The following is a 21795-nucleotide window of genomic DNA, read 5'->3' as shown; positions in this document are numbered from 1 at the left end:
ATTCTGCCCAAAATATTTTTTTCGGACGCTCCTGATCACTCTCCCATTTCAATCCATACAAAATTTGCAAAACTTGCTAAAATCATTCATATGGGATGACAGGAGGCCTAGGGTGTTGGCAGAAATTCTATATGAACATAAGAGCAGAGGAGGTACAAGCATGCCTAACCTGCATGCATACTATATGGCCTTATTAATTAAGCAGAGCTGGTATTGGCTCACCAATAAACAAAAATTTCCAGCTTGGGTTTACCTGGAGAGAGACATAAGTAAATTTGGCTCTCTAAAAGAGTTGCTTTTCTACTTCTTGTTTCAAGAGCCTCGAAAGGTATCTTCCCATCCTATTTTCAGTCCCATCATTTCTGCATGGAGATTACTGATCAAACCATATAAAAAATTTAACAAAGTTGAACAGGCCTCGAGGTTTCTGCTTTGTGTAGTGGCTTTAATATTTTGACTTCCTTCTCTTAGAAATCTGGAATAATTTAGGTATTAAAAAAATAAAAAAAACCATACACAATGGGCCTTCTTGTGTCTCCTCCATAAAGGTTCAGCATTATTGTGCCTCTTATTGACATTAGTATTTGTATACTTATTAATGTATGCTTCGTTACAAGGGTTCTCCTTTTTTATGACCCGTACCCTTCCTATGTACATTTACCCTTTTCCCCTCCCTTTTTCTTGTTTCCCCTCCCTATCCACCTCCCAGTTTTATAAAAACTTTAATAAAAATATTTAAATACAAAAAAAAAAATGGCTAGTCTTTGCTCATATTTTATTCCCAATTTTCAAATCTACTTGGAGTTATAATCCAAAGGTTATGGCAAACCTAATATGTTAGACTGCTAAGGGCTTTCCTCATCTCTAAACTGCACAACCTGGATTCTAGACTGATATATTTTCCCTGCACTGATACATTGTCCATACTGTTCTGGATCAGACATAGGATTAAACTGGGAGGATCTCCATGTTTCACCCTCATTATGTACAACTGCTGACAGCACCAGTAATGATACCAGCACGGAAAGGTAGTTTTAATGAGACTAGAGTCGTCAATGCCAGGCTGAGGTTCTAGTGATACCAAGTCTCATTACTGCACTTGTCCTCTGCAAGAGCTGAAATCTATAGAATCCTTCAAAGGTTTAGGTCATTGGTCGCACTTTAATGTCTCCATTTAATTCCTTAAGAAACTTTACAAGATGACAGGAGTCATATTTATATTGATGGTGGTCTCGCTGCTTGCATTGATCCATGTCACAGTCACTGATGATGAAAAGATGCAGTCTCTGTGAACTAAGATATGATTTTATACACAGGTCACAGTTCTGATCAATAATGGGGTGGCGATCCCCCTCATACCCAAATCCATTGTATATTCTCTACTGACCTTCTGAGCCATTCCGCTCTTAGTAGGGGTGATATTTCACTTGAGGAGTTCCAACATAATCTTTATATTACTATAGCCATTGACACATATAAAATATTTCACTAAAGAAAATGTCTCATCTCCTCTGAAAATGATCTAAGAAGGAAAAATGTTAGCATTTAATGGTTTATGGAACATACGGCACTAAGTAGCGTAGAGTGATGCAGCAATGTACGCTCATAGCTAACCTCCGGTCTTCACCAGTGATTTGAATGAAAATGAGTTTTACTTAGAGCAAGATTTACGATTAAAAAGGGATAATTATTGTCAGAACTAAAAAAAAATATGTGCATGGAGATCCCTATGAAATGAGAAATCTGACCTACTGCTAAAGTATACAGTATTTAAATCAAAATTCTGTCTCACAACCATGCAGTCAGCGCACATTTCCAAACCAAAGAATATTGCACATCAGTAATAGTTAAACAATTCATAAGCAAAGTATAAATAATCATTAGTTTTCAAGAACTTCATTCATCGGAGTCTCAAATAAATCAAGACGCCTAGTTTCTGCCAGCAAGTTTTATTTGTTTAGCTGAAATTAATGAAAACATATATTTGTACCCAGATTTTTATACCTGTCATATAACAATGTATCATATTGGCAAATTATACATAATGGAAGCTATTTTGATTATTTTCTTTATCATCAGAATACTACATCATCTACTATAAATGCACTGCAAATCTGAAAGCGAAAATGTGCAGCATATCCATTGCTAGTGAACATGTCCTTAGCTCTCATCTGCTCACTCAATTACAGTGTTTCTTACTGTGATGTATTGTGAGAACCATCAGACAGAAGTGCAGAGCAGGAAAATTTAGACAGCTATTGGGCCTTGATTCCATTCATTATAGCTAATCCTTTGGGTTTGTGCAGGTTTGCAGCCCCTGGATGTAACAAGACTGTTCCCAATCAGTCACAGCAAGCATAGATTTGATGCTGTGCCATGATTGTACACATGATTGACATCCTATTTAAAGAAGCGTTTCAACGACTTTACCCAGAGAGGAAAGGAACCTTGTGGATTCAAGTACTCCTGAAATGAGCTGGAAGAGAATGTCAATCACACCTAGAGGGGTGCGGTCAAAGTGCATGGTGCTGCACAGTTCTGGGTGAAGTGACACCCTACACACCCTACATATTTTTCATATGCCAAGGAGGGAAATTAAAGTTATATAGGAACTACTGTCTTGGCTATTAAGGGAATGTTTAGTATGCAGGGTTAGGTTCTAAAGTCTTGGGACTCCTTTTAAACTTAATACGACTATGTAAACATGGATGCAATGATCATGTCTCAGGGGATGTGACCATACTTCCCAACTTTAAAAAATTTGAAAGAGGGTACATATACTGTAGCACATTTACTGAGCTGTGGAAATTTTTATGTTATGTGATGTCTCTTAACTTGCCCAATTCTTTCTATGTACCTACTCAGAAATATTGTGTTGCACCCCTGTGGTCTCAGTCACCACAGGGTACTGCACTTCATCAAGAGATGCGGTACTCTGCTCTCAGGTACGGAAGGAGCACTGTCAGGACTCACACACCAGCACCCAACATTAGTCCCCATCTGGCCAGGGGGGAGTTAAGTAGAGGGTGTGGTTGGAGAAAGTAGAGAAGGGGCGGAGCTTAACCCCTTCACTACCAAGGGTGGTTTGCACATTAACTCCCGGGCCAATTTTTACAATTCTGACCACTGTCCCTTTATGAGGTAATAACTCTGAAACGCTTCTATGGATCCCGGTGATTCTGACATTGTTTTCTCGTGAGATATTGTACTTCATGTTAGTGGTAAAATTTCATTCAAATAACTTGCGTTCATTTGTGAAAAAAATGGAAATTTGGCGAAAATTTGTAAAATTTCACAATTTTCCAACTTTGAATTTTTATGCCCTTAAATCACAGAGATACGGCACACAAAAAACTTAATAAATAACATTTCCCACATGTTTACTTTACATCAGCACAATTTTGGAACGAACATTTTTTTTTCTTAGGAAGTTATAAGGGTTCAAATTTGACCAGCGATTTCTCATTTTTACAACACCATTTTATTTTTACAGACCACATCACATTTGAAGCCACTTTGAGGGGTCTATATGATAGAAAATACCCAAAAGTGACACCATTCTAAAAACTGCACCCCTTAAGGTGCTCAAAACCACATTCAAGAAGTTTATTAACCCTTCAGGTACGTCCCAGGAGTTTTTTTGAATATTTAAAAAAAATGAACATTTAACTTTTTTTAACAAAAAAAATACTTCAGGTTCAATTTTTTTTATTTTACCCAGGGTAAAAGGAGAAATTGGACTGGAAAAGTTATTGTGCAATTTGTCCTGAGTACGCTGATACCTGATATGTGGGGGAACCACTGTTTCGGCCCATAGTAGAGCTCAGAATGGAAGGAGCGCCGTTTGACTTTTTCAATGCAAAATTGGCTGGAATTCAGATCGGACGCTATGTCACGTTTGGAGAGCCCCTGATGTACCTAAACAGTGGAAACCCCCCACAAGTGACCCCATTTTGGAATCTAGACCCCCCAAGGAACTTATATAGATATATGGTGAGAACTTTGAACCCACAAGGGCTTCACAGAAGTTTATAACATACAGCAGTACAATTAAAAAATCATATTTTTTCCACAAAAATGATCTTTTCACCCCCAATTTTTATTTTTCCAAGGGTAACAGGACCCTAAAAGTTATTGTGCAATTTGTCCTGAGTACGATGATACCCCATATGTGGGTGTAAACGACTATTTGGGCACATGGCAGAGTTCAGAAGGGAAGCAGCGCCATTTGACTTTTTTGGCTGGAATTGAGATCGGACACCATGTCACGATTAGAAAGCCGCTGATGTACCAAAACAGTGAAAACCCCCCACAAATGACCCCATTTTGGAAACTAGACCCCCTTAGGAACTTATCTAGATGTGTGTTGAGTACTTTGAACCCCCAAGGGCTTCACAGAAGTTTATAATGCCCGGGCATGAAAATAAAAAAATCGTATTTTTTCCACAAACATGATCATTTAGTCACCAAATTTTTTATTTTCCCAAGGGTACCAGGAGAAATTGGACCCCAAAAGTTGTTTCCCAATTTGTCCTGAGTATGCTGATACCCCATATGTGGGAGAAAACTACTGTATGGGTACACGTCGAGGCTCGGAAGGGAAGTAGTGACGTTTTGGAATGCAGACTTTGATGGAATGGTCTGCGGGTGTCATGTTGCTTTTGGAGAGCCCCTGATGTACCTACACAGTGGAAACCCCCCACATGTGACCCCATTTTGGAAACTAGACCCCCTAAGGAACTTATCTAGATGTGTGGTGAGCACTTTGAACCCCCCAGTGCTTCACAGAAGTTTATAACGACAGGGTGTGAAAATAAAAAAATCGTATTTTTTCCACAAACATGATCATTTAGTCACCAATTTTTTTATTTTCCCAAGGGTAACAGGAGAAATTGGACCCCAAAAGTTGTTGTCCAATTTGTCCTGAGTACGCTGATACCCCATATGTGGGAGAAAACTACTGTATGGGCACACGTCGGGGCTCGGAAGGGAAGTAGTGACGTTTTGGAATGCAGACTTTGATGGAATGGTCTGCGGGTGTCATGTGCGTTTGGAGAGCCCCTGATGTTCCTAAACTATTGAAACTCCCCACAAGTGACCCCATTTTGGAAACTAGACCCCCCACGGAACTTATCTAGATGTGTGGTGAGCACTTTGGACCCTCAAGTGCTTCACAGAAGTTTATAACGCCCGGGCGTGAAAATAAAAAAATCATTTTTTCCACAAAAATGATATTTTTGCCCCCAATTTTTTATTTTCCTAAGAGTAACAGGAGAAATTGGACCCCAAAAGTTGTTTTGCAATTTGTCCTGAGTAGGCTGATACCCTATATGTGGGGGTAAAACACTGTTTGGGCGCATGGCAGAGCTTGGAAGGGAAGGAGCACCATTTGACTTTTTCAACGCAGAATTGGCTGGAATTGAGATCAGACGCCATGCTGCATTTGGAGAGCACCTGATGTGCCCAAACAGTGGAAACCCCCCAATTCTAACTCCAACCCTAACCCCAACACACCCCTAACCCTAATCTCAGCCCTAACCCTAGCCCTAATGGGAAAATGGAAATAAATAAATTTTCTTTTAATTTTATTATTTTTCCCTAACTAAGGGGGTGATAATGGAGGGTTTGATTTACTATTTATGCCGGTTTTTATATTTGGCAGCTGTCATACGCTAAAAGACGCTTTTTATTGTAAAAATAGTTTTTGCATCACCATATATTGAGAGCTATAATTTTTCCATATTTTGACCCACCGAGTCATGTGAGGTCTTATTTTTTGCGGAACGAGTTGACGTTTTTATTGGTATCATTCTCGGGCACGTGACATCTTTTGATCGCTTTTTATTCCGATTTTTGGGACGCAGAATGAACAAAAACCAGCGTTTCATGAATTTCTTTTGGGGGGTGCGATTACACCGTTCCGCGTGCGGTAAAATTCATAAAGCGGTTTTATTCTTCGGGTCAGTACGGTTACAGCGATACCTCATTTAGGTCTTTTTTTTATGTTTTGGCGCTTTTATGCAATGAAGCAATTTTATATAAAAAATAATTATTTTTGCATCGCTTTATTCTGCGAGCTATAACTTTTTTATTTTTTTGCTGATGATGCTGTATGGGGGCTCGTTTTTTGCGGGACAAGATGACGTTTTCAACGGTACCATGGATATTTATATGCGTCTTTTTGATCGCGCGTTATTTCACTTTTTGTTTGGCAGTATGATAATAAATCAATATTTTTTGCTTCGTTTTTTATTTTTATTTTTTAAGGGGTTCACTAAAGGGGTTAACTAATGGGACAGTTTTATAGGGCGGGTCATTACGGACGCGGCAATCCCAAGTATGTGTACTTTTATTGTTTTTTTTTTTATTTCCAAAAAATGAATTTAATAGGGAATATTTTTTTTTTTTTTATTTATTTAGCTATGACGTAATATTCCCTCCATGGGAATTAGGTCCAGGGTCACATGGACGGAATATTACGTCCATTGTAGGTAAGGGGTTAAGGGAGTGACAGTTGGTGGGAGGAGTTAGTTCTGAGATAAAGAGATTGTTCTTGAAAGAGTCAGTCAGTCAAATAGTGGTGTGAGAGGACAGAAGTCAGTCAGGAGGGAGAGAGAAGGAGGCACTTGTGGAGATTGAAGCTGAGTGCAGCTTGTCTCCAGACTAAAGAGAGTGAGATTGAGAGATGGAGTGAAGATAGAGAAGAAAGGAAGGAAAGATCCAGGAGGAGAGGAAGAAGAGGTCTTAGGGGCACGGACAGTGTGCAATCCATCCGTGGGGCCCGAATCCACCGGTGTGGTCAGTGGAGGGACCAGGTCACAGTTAGGGGACCGACCCCAAAACTAGTGGATAAACTAAGGACTCAGCTTGGAAACCAGAGGCCACAGTATCTTTAAGTGTTGCAGCCGACCCCACACTCATTCGCTGAAAAGGCAGACATATAGGATCCAGGGGTCTGACCATTATCGGCAGACAAGATCTGAGTCTGCTGGCTCGGGACACTGAGTGTGAAGACGCAGGGCAGGAGAGGTGGTAGCCAGCATAGTGAGATGGCCAGGAAAGGAACATCAAAGGGAGCCCTGGCAACGTACACCCGAAGCTACCTTAGAGCTGTCTGGACCACAAGCCTGTAGGACACAGCATCCGCCTGGAGAATGACAACAGAACTGTGTGTAAAAGTGTAAAAACTGCACCCTGCTGTGTCCTCAGTTTATTTGCTGTGTCATCTGCCCTGCACTACAACCACCATCATTTCCAACACCATAATCTGCCCTGGGGAAAAGCTCTGCCTGTGGAGAGCTGAACCAACTCTGCTGCATTAACATTGCCCAGGGCCATGGACCTGGTCACTGCTGCCGTGACACATCCCTTTGAGAACTGACCGGGCCCGGTACTGAGTACCCCCACGGCCCTCCAATTGCACCTAGTGAAGCCCACACTTTACAGTACCCCTTTAATGATTCTAACAGTGCCCATCATACATTATGTTTCCTCCACAGTACATTGACCCCACAAAGTATTAAGTCCCCAACGTATATTTCCCTCACACAGTATGATTCACTGGCAGTAGATTCACCCACACCCAGTAAGATATGACCATACAGTTTGATGCTCCTGCAGTGCATTTCCCCACAGCCATGCTTCCATAGTAATTTCAACCAAAGATCTCTACACCCAGTATGATGCACCCAAAACCACCTTCAGTGGATTACCCTACATTGTATCACACCACACAGTACATATCCCCATAGTCCCACACACAGTATGATGCCTCCACACTATTTTCCCCACAGCCCTCTACACACAGTATGATGCCCCCAAGCCACCTACAGTGGATTACCATACATTGTATGATACCCCACAGTACATTGGCCCATAGCCCCACGCACAGTATGATTCCCCCAAAGCCACCTACAGTGCAATACCTTACACTGTATGATAACCCCACAGCAGTTTCCCCACAGCCTTCTACACCCAGTATGATGCCCCCAAAGCCACCTAGAGTGGATTACCGTATATTGCATGACACCGCACAGTACATATCCCCATAGTCCCACACATAGTATGATGCTTCCACAGTAATATCCCCACAGCTCTCTACACACAGTATGGATTGCCCTACACTGTATGACACCCTACAATACATTTCCCCATTAGCCCACACACAGTATGATGCCTCCACAGTACATTTCTATGTAGTATGATGCTCTTCACAGCACTCACCAAAGCACTCCACATATTATTATGCCACTACAGTGCCTCTTCACAGTATTATGCCAACTCAGTCCCCCAAAGAACATTCCCCTATTTTAAGATGTCTCTAGTGTCACCCTCCCCATAGCTGGGGCTTATGTTAGCAGGGGTGCACCGAGGAGACCTGTACTGTAAACCAGTAGTTAAAAAGCTGATGTTATGGCTATTTTCAGTCTATTCATCAGCTGGGGAACATTTATATTCTTTTAATTCCTTTATGTTAAACTATTGCAGCATTTTCATGAGAAGTCTCAATTCCTGGTTCTTGGTACTGAAGATTATGAAATATTATTTGGGGCATTAGTCTTTGTGTCACTGTGAAAAGATAAATTGTTTTTGGCGCTGACATTTAATTGTTCTTCTCTGATGAGCCGAGCCTTTATAATGTGCTGAGTTGTTTCTTTATGACATGAGAATAGGATTTACAAGTGGAGATCATTTTATCTGCGCTCTCCACAGGAACATTGTGGAGCGATTTTTCTTCTGTTTGTGAAGTGGCCTCTCTCTCCGCATTTAATGATGTTTCCGCTGCCCATTAATCATCGCTGCGTGTTTTTGGCTTTCTCAGACAAATCACAATTGTTGTATTAGTTGTGGAGGTGCCATAAAAAGTATTAACCCCTGAATGCTCCCTAAGAACAGGTAGATTAATAGCGGCACAGCTGCCTGCAAAATGCTCATCGTAGGAAAAAAACTCAAATCAACAGGCTTGAAGCTGTGAAGCAGTTAAAAACATGTTTTCATCTTAAAACTGTTGCAAATTGTAAAAGAAATCCTGAAACCCATAGGAAATTAGAAATTCTGCACATTGTGATGTTGCTTTTGTAGTCATGATATATAGTCTCATCGGACAGCGCAGTCTATTGGCAGTCATGTGACATTAAATTACTATGACTGAAGCGTCATCATGTCATTGGATGTTCATCATGGCATTATATGGTCATTATGGCACTGGATGGTCATCATGCTATTGGATGCATTGGATGGTCATTATGGCATTGGATTTTTATCATGGTATTGGATGGTCATTGTTGGATTGGATGGTCATTGTGGCATTGTTTGGTCATTATGGTATTGGATTGGATGGTCATCGTGGTATTGGATGGATTGGATGGTCATCATTAGGGATGAGCGAGTACTGAAGTATTCGGACTCGCTATACTCGTACCGAGTACACCCTAATACTCGGGTAAAAAAAGAAAATTTTTTCAGCTCACCCCAAAGAAGACAGCTATAAGTCCGATCGGTGCACGGAATGTGGAAACAGGATCCCTCTGCAGCAAAGCGTGATATGGAAAAAATTCCAGCATCCAGATCAGTAATTAGATTAAAAAAATTTTTTATTCCTTTATTCCAAAATTTAAAAAAATATCATAAGATTCTCCATCATGATAAGAGACGCAAGACACGTCCTGATGCGTCTCTTATCATGATGGAGAATCTTATGATATTTTTTTAAATTTTGGAATAAAGGAATAAAAAAAATTTTTAATCTAATTACTGATCTGGATGCTGGAATTTTTTCCATATCACCCTAATACTCGGGTATTCGGTACGAATAGCGAGTCCAATGATAGTCAATGGAAAATGCGAGTAATTGTCTGCTGGACCCTTCAAAGCGGTCTGGGGGCTGAGGAAAACGCTAAAAAATGTGTAAATGTTAAAAAATGTATGCTGTAAACAAATGTTTATAACATGGGGGCACCTGGTCAGGGGCTGCATGATAGTTTTTACACCACTGCTTCACTAGAATGTGCAAACACTATTTTAAGTCCTTTGGTTTTTTGCCGGAAGTGCGGGACTCGTACGCCACTTACGCAGTGCCAGTCAGTGATATATCAGAAGTACCATAAGAGAGAGTGATCTACTGACAGCTAAGTGTGTAAGTGGTGTAAGGAGAGCAATCTGACCCAGGGGTAGGGGCTGTGTTAAGGTTAATGCAGGAAGAAGCCACCCATCATCATCATCACAAGGGATTCACAATTACAAAGCTTGGACTACTGTCCTTCTTGTGCCACTGCCCAATGTGTAGGCATAGATTTAGTGTCTTCAAAACATTAGCCATAGGGGCTGTATCATGGTTGATGAAGGAAGCAAGGCAGGTCTGAAGGGCCAAACCATTATGATAAAGCCAGGACTACGAGCTTTGAGGTGGCTGTGCCTAGTGTCCAGGCATAGCAATAGTGTCTCCAAAAATTAGCCCAAGGGGCTGTATCATGGTTGAAGAAGGGTCTCACTCTCATCACAAGTGCCTCAGATGGGAAATATTAATTAACGTAACACTGTTTTTAGCTTATTGACCATGAGGTACATGTGTCAGAAGCAGGTTTTGAAAACATGTGTAAGAAGAAGAAAAGGGACTTGTATGGGAAGGGATGGATGTGATCACCAATTTTTAAAAAAAACGTGTTGGGTGACTTTAGGTTGGGATACTGTCATCTGGAGGGCTTAAATACGGTTGTGAAATCCAGTCCTTGTTAAATTTTATCAGAGTCAGCCTGTCTGCATTCTCTGTAGTCAACCGTGTGCGTGTATCTGTGATGATTGCCCCAGCGGCACCGAAAACACGCTCTGACATCACACTAGCAGCAGTGCAGGCCAGCACTTCCAAGGCATAGAAGGAGAGGTTGGGCCAACTATGCTGCTTGGATGCCCAGTAATTAAACGGTACAGAAGCGTCAGTAAGGACACAGGTATGGTCACTTAGATAGTCGTTGACCATCTTGTTCAACTTCTCCCTCCTTGACATTGCTACTGTTCCAGCTAGTCCTTGGTGATGAGCCGGTTTATTGAAGATGGCCAAGTTTGTGGACATTTTACCACCACCTCTTTTGGACCTACTTGGCGTCTCCCTCCCCGTTAATGCATGCTGTTGCACAGAGCTGGTATCTCTGCTAGCAGTGGTGTCTGAGGGTGCTGTTGCCATCAAATTATCGACAACAGCCTTCTTGAAGGATTCTATTGTGAAACCCCTTGGTGACTGCAACAGTAGCAAAGGAAATTTGTCCTTGTACCGTGGGTCTAGAAAGGTGGCCAACCAGTATAGGTTGCTATTGAAAATGTGGATTACGCGAGGGTCAGATATGAAGTGTGCCATGTGTGCCAAGCTGCATAGAGGCAAATTTTCTGTGACCCCTGAAGGAGGAACAATACCCATCCTCTTCTCACACTGACTCTCCTCCTCCATCTCCTCCTCTTCAGCCCACCCATGCTGGACAGACATGAAGCTTAGATTGGGATTCCCCTCTGTTGCATGAGGTGTCCCCTCGGTACCACTGAAAAAGAAGTCCTCTCCCTCCTCATTTTCATCATCCTCTTCATCCCCCAATGTTACCTGATGATAATGGCTGAGCTGGGTAGGATCACCCATTGTGAAATCTTGCTCCATATCTAGCTGCTGGGCACACAAAGATTCCATTTTTTGATTCTGCAGCGATTTTTTTTCAGCAGACATAGCATAGGGATGGTTATGCTGATAATAGCCTGATCACCGCTCACAAGCTTGATGCAGTACTCAAAGTTATCAAGCACCTCACAAATATCAGCGATCCACACCCACTCAACAGTTGTTATGTGTCTTGGCTGAGTCTCAGTGTGGCGGGCATGTTTAAGCTGGTATTCAGAAAGTACCCTCTGCTGCTCACTTACCCTTGCCAACATATGATATGTTGAGTTCCACCGTGTTGGCAGGTCGTAAATGAGTTTGTGGTTTGGCAAATTAAATTGCTTTTGAAGCGCTGCAAGACCTGCAACAGCGGTTGAGGAATGGCGGAAATGGGCGCAAATACAGCGCACCTTCTCAAGTAGTTACGGCAAGTCAGGGTATGTTTTTATAAATTTCTGCATCACCAGGTTCAGCACGTGAGCCATGCATGGCACGTGTACCAGCTTTCCAAGCTTTAAAGCCGCCACCATGTTACGCCCATTGTCGCAGACAACCAGACCAGATTAGAGTTGCATTGGGGAGAGCCACTGATCGGTCTGTTGTTTTATTTCTTGCCAAAGCTCTGCTGCAGTGTGTGGTGTGTCACCTAAGCAGATCAGCTTCAGCAGAGCGTTTTGCCGCTTTGCTGATGCGCTGCTGCACAGCTCCCAACTTGGGAGTGATGTGGAGGGTAATTCAGCATAGGATGATGAGGCGGAGGAGGAGGAAGACGGGAGACTGGACGTATATGATGAGGCAGAAACCCTGATTAATGTTGGGCCCGCTATTCGTGGCGTTGGTAGGATATGTGTTGATGGTCCAGTTTGAGACTTTGTCCCACCTTCCACCAGGGTCAACCAGTGTGCCGTAACAGAGATGTATCGTCCCTGGCCACATGTACTTGTCCACGTGTCTGTTCTAAGATGGACCTTCCCAATTATGGTGTTAGTGAGAGCATGCTTTAGAATGTTTAAGACGTGCTGGTGTAACGCAGAGATGGCACACCGGGAAAAATAGTGCCGGCTGGGAACCAAGTATCGTGGGGCAGCCACTGCCAAAAGATCACAGAAAGACTGTGTCCCCACAAGCCTAAACGGCAACATCTCCACGGCTAGCAACCTGGCAATGTGCGCGTTCAGTATTTGTGCTTGTGGGTGCGTGGCTTGGTATTTACGCCTCCTTTCATACATCTGGGGCACGGACAATTGGACACTTCCCTGGGACAAACAAGTGAATGAGCTTGTTGTGGCCTGTGTCTGTGCAACCGCAGCTTGTGAGCAAGAGGTATGATGATCACCTGCTTCCTGCCCAGCAGATTGGTGAGGCCGTATCACAGATGACATGGCAGTGGCTTGACCCGCAGTCGCAGAAACTGATTTGGTACCCTGTTGTTCAGCCCACCGACTAGGGTGCTTGGCTGCCATCTGTTTCCGCATACTGGTGGTGCTTTGGTTGCCTTTGCCCTGGCCTCTGCTCAGCTTCCTATGGCAGATGCTACAGATGACAACATTTGGTTCAGAAGGACTATTGGAAAAAAATTTCCAGACAGCGGCTGAACGCACCCTTGCCTTGACTTGGGGCACAGAGGGATTGCTCTTGGCAACAGTTGACACACTTCACACTCTGCTCAAACCAGTAGCCCTTGGTGCCTTTGTTGGTGTTACGTATCCACCTTCATCCTCTGCGCTGCTGTGCTGCTGTGCTGGCTATGCGTGCCAACGGCCCAGGTCGGATCGGTGGTCTTATCATCGACCACCTCGTCATCCATGTCATCCTCCTTCCATGTTGATATTGGTGACTGGACAGATGGCAAATGTTAGTCATCACCATCAGCCTCCACCTCTTCACCCGGTATATCACGTGGATGAAGTGGCTTTCTTCTGGACGTGGGGTTTCAAATATTTGGCCATCTTCAACAGACGATACACCCTCACGTTCCTCTTCAATGTCGCGTGGTGAGAGGCCAGAGGCATCTAAAGAAAATGGCCGAAACAAATCCTTGGAGTGACCAAGGTTGGGGTCAAATGTTTCCTGTGACTCCTGACCAGGTGATGAACTAGGAACAGGTTGAGAATAGGATGACCCAGCGTTCTCCGTATGGAGAGTAGACTGTTTTGTCATGGACGATTGGGTGCTGCTAGAACATTTTGTGGAGGCCTTATCAGTAGAGTTGAGCGAAACGGGTCGAAAAAATTCAAAAGTCGCCGACTTTTGGCAAAGTCGGGTTTCATGAAACAAAACCCGACCCTAGGATGAGGTCGGCCACGAGGTCGGCGACTTACGCGACAAAGTCGCGTTTCAAAAGTTTGTTTTGCGCTCTTTTTCAGCCAATCAGGATCCACGGACACTGTGGGCAACGTGATGACATAGGCACGGGTCACCACCATCTTTCAGAAGGGCATGCAAGTGATTGGCTTGCTTTGGTGGGCGTCACAGGGGGTATAAAAGGGCGTGCACGCCGACCGCCATCTTACTTCTGCCGATCTTAGTATAGGGAGAGGTTGCTGCTGATTCTGTAGGGAGAGCGTTAGGCAGGGAAGAAGACAAAAAAACTGCTTCTGCTGCTAGCGATTTGGCCTGCACAACACACAAGTCACTGTGTGTGCAGTGCAAGGGGAGGCTATATTGTGGTGTATCAGTGGTGTTGGTTGTTGGGCTGCCTTTTAAGGCTTCCTGACACGCTGGCATTGCTGTTTACCCACTGCTCCGCAAACTGCTTTTTTAAAAGCAATCCAATCTCCCTTATCCTCTCGTCACTTTGGTCACAGGCAGCTGTGCTATCGAGCGTGTCACATAGCGCTCAGATATCAGTGGGCCTCACACCATCCACAAGTGTCCAGTGTCCAAAAGTGTACGCAGAGATTCAAAATCTCCATTATCCTCTCGTCACTTTGGTCACAGGCAGCTGTGCCATCGAGCGTGTCACATAGCGCTCAGATATCAGTGGGCCTCACACAATCCACAAGTGTCCAGTGTCCAAAAGTGTACACAGAGATTCAAAATCTCCATTATCCTCTCGTCACTTTGGTCACAGGCAGCTGTGCCATCGAGCGTGTCACATAGCGCTCAGATATCAGTGGGCCTCACACAATCCACAAGTGTCCAGTGTCCAAAAGTGTACGCAGAGATTCAAAATGTCCATTATCCTCTCGTCACTTTGGTCACAGGCAGCTGTGCCATCGAGCGTGTCACATAGCACTCAGATATCAGTGGGCCTCACACCATCCACAAGTGTCCAGTGTCCAAAAGTGTACGCAGAGATTCAATGTCTCCATTATCCTCTCGTCACTTTGGTCACAGGCAGCTGTGAGATCGAGCGTGTCACATAGCGCTCAGATATCAGTGGGCCTCACACCATCCACAAGTGTCCAGTGTCCAAAAGTGTACGCAGAGATTCAAAATCTCCATTATCCTCTCGTCACTTTGGTCACAGGCAGCTGTGCCATCGAGCGTGTCACATAGCACTCAGATATCAGTGGGCCTCACACCATCCACAAGTGTCCAGTGTCCAAAAGTGTACGCAGAGATTCAAAATCTCCATTATCCTCTCGTCACTTTGGTCACAGGCAGCTGTGCCATCGAGCGTGTCACATAGCGCTCAGATATCAGTGGGCCTCACACCATCCACAAGTGTCCAGTGTCCAAAAGTGTACGCAGAGATTCAAAATCTCCATTATCCTCTCGTCACTTTGGTCACAGGCAGCTGTGCCATCGAGCGTGTCACATAGCACTCAGATATCAGTGGGCCTCACACCATCCACAAGTGTCCAGTGTCCAAAAGTGTACGCAGAGATTCAAAATCTCCATTATCCTCTCGTCACTTTGGTCACAGGCAGCTGTGCCATCGAGCGTGTCACATAGCGCTCAGATATCAGTGGGCCTCACACCATCCACAAGTGTCCAGTGTCCAAAAGTGTACGCAGAGATTCAAAATCTCCATTATCCTCTCGTCACTTTGGTCACAGGCAGCTGTGCCATCGAGCGTGTCACATAGCGCTCAGATATCAGTGGGCCTCACACCATCCACAAGTGTCCAGTGTCCAAAAGTGTACGCAGAGATTCAAAATCTCCATTATCCTCTCGTCACTTTGGTCACAGGCAGCTGTGCCATCAAGCGTGTCACATAGCGCTCAGATATCAGTGGGCCTCACACCATCCACAAGTGTCCAGTGTCCAAAAGTGTACGCAGAGATTCAAAATCTCCATTATCCTCTCGTCACTTTGGTCACAGGCAGCTGTGCCATCGAGCGTGTCACATAGCGCTCAGATATCAGTGGGCCTCACACTATCCACAAGTGTCCAGTGTCCAAAAGTGTACGCAGAGATTCAAAATCTCCATTATCCTCTCGTCACTTTGGTCACAGGCAGCTGTGCCATCGAGCGTGTCACATAGCGCTCAGATATCAGTGGGCCTCACACCATCCACAAGTGTCCAGTGTCCAAAAGTGTACGCAGAGATTCAAAATCTCCATTATCCTCTCGTCACTTTGGTCACAGGCAGCTGTGCCATCGAGCGTGTCACATAGCGCTCAGATATCAGTGGGCCTCACACCATCCACAAGTGTCCAGTGTCCAAAAGTGTACGCAGAGATTCAAAATCTCCATTATCCTCTCGTCACTTTGGTCACAGGCAGCTGTGCCATCGAGCGTGTCACATAGCGCTCAGATATCAGTGGGCTTCACACCATCCACAAGTGTCCAGTGTCCAAAAGTGTACGCAGAGATTCAAAATCTCCATTATCCTCTCGTCACTTTGGTCACAGGCAGCTGTGCCATCGAGCGTGTCACATAGCGCTCAGATATCAGTGGGCCTCACACCATCCACAAGTGTCCAGTGTCCAAAAGTGTACGCAGAGATTCAAAATCTCCATTATCCTCTCGTCACTTTGGTCACAGGCAGCTGTGCCATCGAGCGTGTCACATAGCGCTCAGATATCAGTGGGCCTCACACCATCCACAAGTGTCCAGTGTCCAAAAGTGTACGCAGAGATTCAAAATCTCCATTATCCTCTCGTCACTTTGGTCACAGGCAGCTGTGCCATCGAGCGTGTCACATAGCGCTCAGATATCAGTGGGCCTCACACCATCCACAAGTGTCCAGTGTCCAAAAGTGTACGCAGAGATTCAAAATCTCCATTATCCTCTCGTCACTTTGGTCACAGGCAGCTGTGCCATCGAGCGTGTCACATAGCGCTCAGATATCAGTGGGCCTCACACCATCCACAAGTGTCCAGTGTCCAAAAGTGTACGCAGAGATTCAAAATCTCCATTATCCTCTCGTCACTTTGGTCACAGGCAGCTGTGCCATCGAGCGTGTCACATAGCGCTCAGATATCAGTGGGCCTCACACCATCCACAAGTGTCCAGTGTCCAAAAGTGTACGCAGAGATTCAAAATCTCCATTATCCTCTCGTCACTTTGGTCACAGGCAGCTGTGCCATCGAGCGTGTCACATAGCGCTCAGATATCAGTGGGCCTCACACCATCCACAAGTGTCCAGTGTCCAAAAGTGTACGCAGAGATTCAAAATCTCCATTATCCTCTCGTCACTTTGGTCACAGGCAGCTGTGCCATCGAGCGTGTCACATAGCGCTCAGATATCAGTGGGCCTCACACAATCCACAAGTGTCCAGTGTCCAAAAGTGTACGCAGAGATTCAAAATCTCCATTATCCTCTCGTCACTTTGGTCACAGGCAGCTGTGCCATCGAGCGTGTCACATAGCGCTCAGATATCAGTGGGCCTCACACAATCCACAAGTGTCCAGTGTCCAAAAGTGTACGCAGAGATTCAAAATCTCCATTATCCTCTCGTCACTTTGGTCACAGGCAGCTGTGCCATCGAGCGTGTCACATAGCGCTCAGATATCAGTGGGCCTCACACAATCCACAAGTGTCCACTGTCCACAAGTGTGTGCAGAAATTCTAAAACTCCCCTGTCCTATAGACACCTTGTACCTTGTTTTACATTACTATATAGTTTGTTGGATTTTGTCTACATTTCTACCAAAAATGAGGAAGGCTGGTGGAAGAGGCCGTGGAATTGGGCGGGGGTTGGCAGCTGGTAATGATGTTGTTGGTGGTGGATCTGATGGTAGTGGCAAGAGCAAAATAGGACCGAATGCAGGAGGTGCTGACCCTGCGTCATCGTCTGGCTACATAAGGCCTCGAACGCTTAGTTTTCTAGGAGTTGGCAAACCGCTTTTAAAGGCAGAGCATCAGGAAAAAGTTTTGTCTTACATTGCTGACACAGCCTCCAGCTCTATCGCCTCCTCTTCTTCAGTTGTAAAAAGTAAAAGCACTGAGTCGTCATTGGAGGCTCATGTTCATGAACCACACCTTTCCTTGTGTCCTTCACCACAAACCAAGATTGAAGGATGACGCAGGCCATACTACTGATTACTCCATGGAGCTGTTTTCACATACCATGCCTGGATTATCAAGTGAAATGGTGAATTACCCAGGCCAAGATGAATCTGACATGGAGTGCACTGATGCACAGCCGCTGATGGATGATTCTGCTGGTACATTCACTCAGAGCACTACATTGTCCTCGCAGTGTACAGAGCCAGATTCTGACCCTGATGAGACTCAGGTGCCCCTTCCCGCACACTATACCACCATACACGGTGACACAGAGGAAGGTGCACATGACATAGAAGAGGAGGTGATGGATGACCCAGTTTTTGACCCAGATTGGCATCCATTGGGGGAAGAGGGTGCTGCTTCCAATAGCTCAGATGAGGAGCATCCACAGCAGACATCGACATCGCAACAGCTGTTATCTGGCAGGCCCGGAGCACTCCAAAGACAGGTTCCAAACATCAAAAGAGTTGCTGGACAGCTTGTCCAGAGGGTCAAAAGATCACAGCGTGCTAGGCCGCAAAATGTCTGCCAAAGTAGGAAGAGTGCAGTGTGGCAATTTTTTGAACAAAATCCTCATGATCAGGCCAAGGTTATCTGTAAGAAGTGCACAAAGACCTTTAGCCGAGGGAAAAATCTGAAAAATTTGAATACCAGTTGCATGCTTAGACATTTAACCAGCATGCACTTGCAAGCGTGGACACAACACCAAACCTCAAGTGCCACATGTGCAACTGATCACAACGAAGGTAGTCAGCAACGCTACATTGTTTCCCCCACTGTAAGCCCACCGGTTAGCACAGCAGCAAATGTTGAGGTGTCGTTGCAAGGCCACAGCAGTCAGGGAATCCCACTGTTATATCAACGACTCCGACTTGCTGACCACACATGCCTGACTAAGTTGCTAGTTAGTGACAAAACACCTGTAAACTTACTTGGTTCTGATGTACTGCAAGCGATTCAGGCCCACATTCTGTATGGATCTGACGGAACTGTGAAGTTAACTGCAGGCGTTTCCGAAAGTGCTTTGTGCAAAGTCCTAGCCTGCATGTATTTCTCTGACTCCCCCGCCCTTCCAGAAGAGAATAAGGAACTAGCACAGATCCCAGACTTGCTGTGGTCAAAGTCTAAAACTGACATCGGGCACATGCCAGTCTCTCCTGTAATGATTAACCTGAAATCAGGAGAGAAACCACCGCAATTAAAGCAGTATCCACTAAGTGTCGCTCAAGAAGAAGCAATAAGTAAAAATATTGCGGATCTAATTGCTTCTGGGGCTCTAAAGCCAACGAAATCTATAGCCAACACCCCCTTGTTTCCAGTGAAAAAGAAAGGCAAAAAAGGGGAGCAAGTTACTTACAGGATGGTTCATGATCTCAGAGCCATAAATGCTGTCACAGAATTACTGACACCAGTGGTCCCAAATCCGCACACGATCTTGGCGCAGATCCCTTTTACAGCTGCTTACTTCAGTTGCATTGACTTGGCAAATGCCTTCTTTTCGGTCCCTCTGCATCCGAAATGTCAGTACTTGTTCGCATTTACGTTCAGAGGTCGACAGTATACCTGGTTGGTTTTACCGCAGGGAGCCCAAAACTCTCCAACCTTGTATACTGCTGCTTTGCAATTCATTTTGCAGGATTGGGACAACAAACATGCGGAGGTTGTTCTACTTCAGTATGTTGACGACCTACTCCTTTGTGCCCCAAACAGAGATGTATGCTGCGAAGCTACAATCTCATTGCTTCTGCATCTTGTTGCCAAAGGGTGTAAAGCATCCAGAGAAAAGCTACAGTTCTGTCAGCCAAAAGTTGTGTTTCTCGGACATTGCATATCACAGGGTGCACGCCATCTGACAGAGGACAGGAAAAAGGCGATTGAGGTGTTAAAACCACCTACAGGGGTTCAACATCTACGTACCTTCCTGGGGCTGGCATCATATTGTAGGCCTTGGATTCGCTCTGCATCCATTCTCATGCAACCACTCTATGATTGTCTGCCCTCTCAACCTTTCAAGCTTGACCAGGAAGCACTAGACAGTTTCTACTCACTCAAACTAGCAATCGTCTCTGCTCCAGCTCTAGGCACCCCAGACTATGCTAAACTTTTCCTCCTGTACTGCACAGAAATGCAAGGACATGCTACAGGGGTCCTAGCCCAAAAACATGGTCAGCCAAACAGACCTGTTGCATACTACTCTGCTCGCCTGGACCCTGTAGCGAGAGGAGCACCATCTTGTGTCCGAGCAGTAACAGCTGTCACACTCCTTCTTGACAAGGCATCAGAGATCATACTGGACTACGCTGTCACCATCTACACTCCACATGACTTACACAGCATTCTTAACCAAGTTCAACCCAAGCACATTTCTGTAGCCAGACATCTGAGACTGCAGTGTGCACTTCTCATGCCTCCCAATGTCACTCTGAAACGATGTACAACTTTGAATCCAGCCACTCTCATTCCCATAGTGGAGGATTCAAAAGGGGGGGGAGAAGGACAGGGTAAACCACTATTTTTGCAGAATTTGACTGAAGAAGAACTCTTTGATGTATATCATGAGCATGATTGTATGGCCCTTATGGCCCAAGAGACAGCAGGTTTTTCACATGTTTCTGATGTACCCCTTGCTAATCCAGATGTTGAGCTTTTCATAGATGGATCTCGAAGCATCGGTGAAGACGGACGGTTCTACACTGGATATGCAGTGGTAACACAGTATGAGGTAGTAAAAGCAGAACCACTCGCTCCTCACATGTCTGCACAAGAGGCGGAGTTGACGGCACTCATTGAAGCGCTTAAAGGGGCTGACGGTAGACGCTACAACATTTACACAGACTCAAGGTATGCTTTCGGGGTGGCCCATGACTACGGTCCTATATGGAGGGCAAGAGACTTTCTTACATCTACAGGCACTCCTGTTAAACATGGGCACCTCATCAAACAACTGATGGAAGCGTTGTTGCTGCCCAAAGAGGTTGCCATAATTAAGGTAAAGGCACACACAAAGCTTAATACCACCGAAGCAAGAGGAAACGACAAAGCGGATCGAGCTGCCAAGGAAGCAGCCAGAAGACCCAGACACAATGAGACCCCTGAGGCACCTCCACTGGCTATGGTAAGCACTGAGTGTAACCACTTCGACTTGAGTATCTTGCAGGCTCTTACTCGGCAGACAACCGGGGAAGAGAGAAAGGCTTGGTCGAAAGCTGGAGCACGTGACCATGAAGGTTTGTGGATGGTGGGACAGCGGGTGTGTCTGCCAAGATCCTTGTATCCCGTCATGGCTCAAGCAGCCCATGGACCGACGCACCTTTCTAAAAATGCTATGTGTTCTTTGGTGGATAAGCAATGGGTCGCTCCAGGTTTTACAACAGTAGCTACCAGGTTCACACAGGCATGCCTGACATGCGCACAACACAACCCAGGAGGTGTAGTGAAAGTACCACAGAAACACATACCTAAGCCCCTCTACCCGTTTCAACGACTGCAGATCGATTTCATACAGTTACCCCCAGTAGCAACGTATGAATATGTACTCGTGTGTGTTGACCTCTTCTCAGGGTGGCCAGAAGCATTCCCGATGCCGAAAGCCACTGCAAGGGCTACTGCAAAGAAGCTGATGTCAGAAGTTTTCTGTAGGTTCGGACTACCTGAAACCATAGAGTCCGATAGAGGTACCCACTTCACTGGAGAGGTAATGCAGCATGTTATGCAAATGTTGGGGGTTACACAAGCATTCCACACACCCTACAGA

The sequence above is a fragment of the Dendrobates tinctorius genome, unplaced genomic scaffold (assembly GCF_039654945.1).
Source record: "Dendrobates tinctorius isolate UK_male_01 unplaced genomic scaffold, ASM3965494v1 ptg000019l, whole genome shotgun sequence".
Lineage (NCBI taxonomy): Eukaryota > Metazoa > Chordata > Amphibia > Anura > Dendrobatidae > Dendrobates > Dendrobates tinctorius.
Note: the sequence above shows the minus strand (reverse complement) of the source record.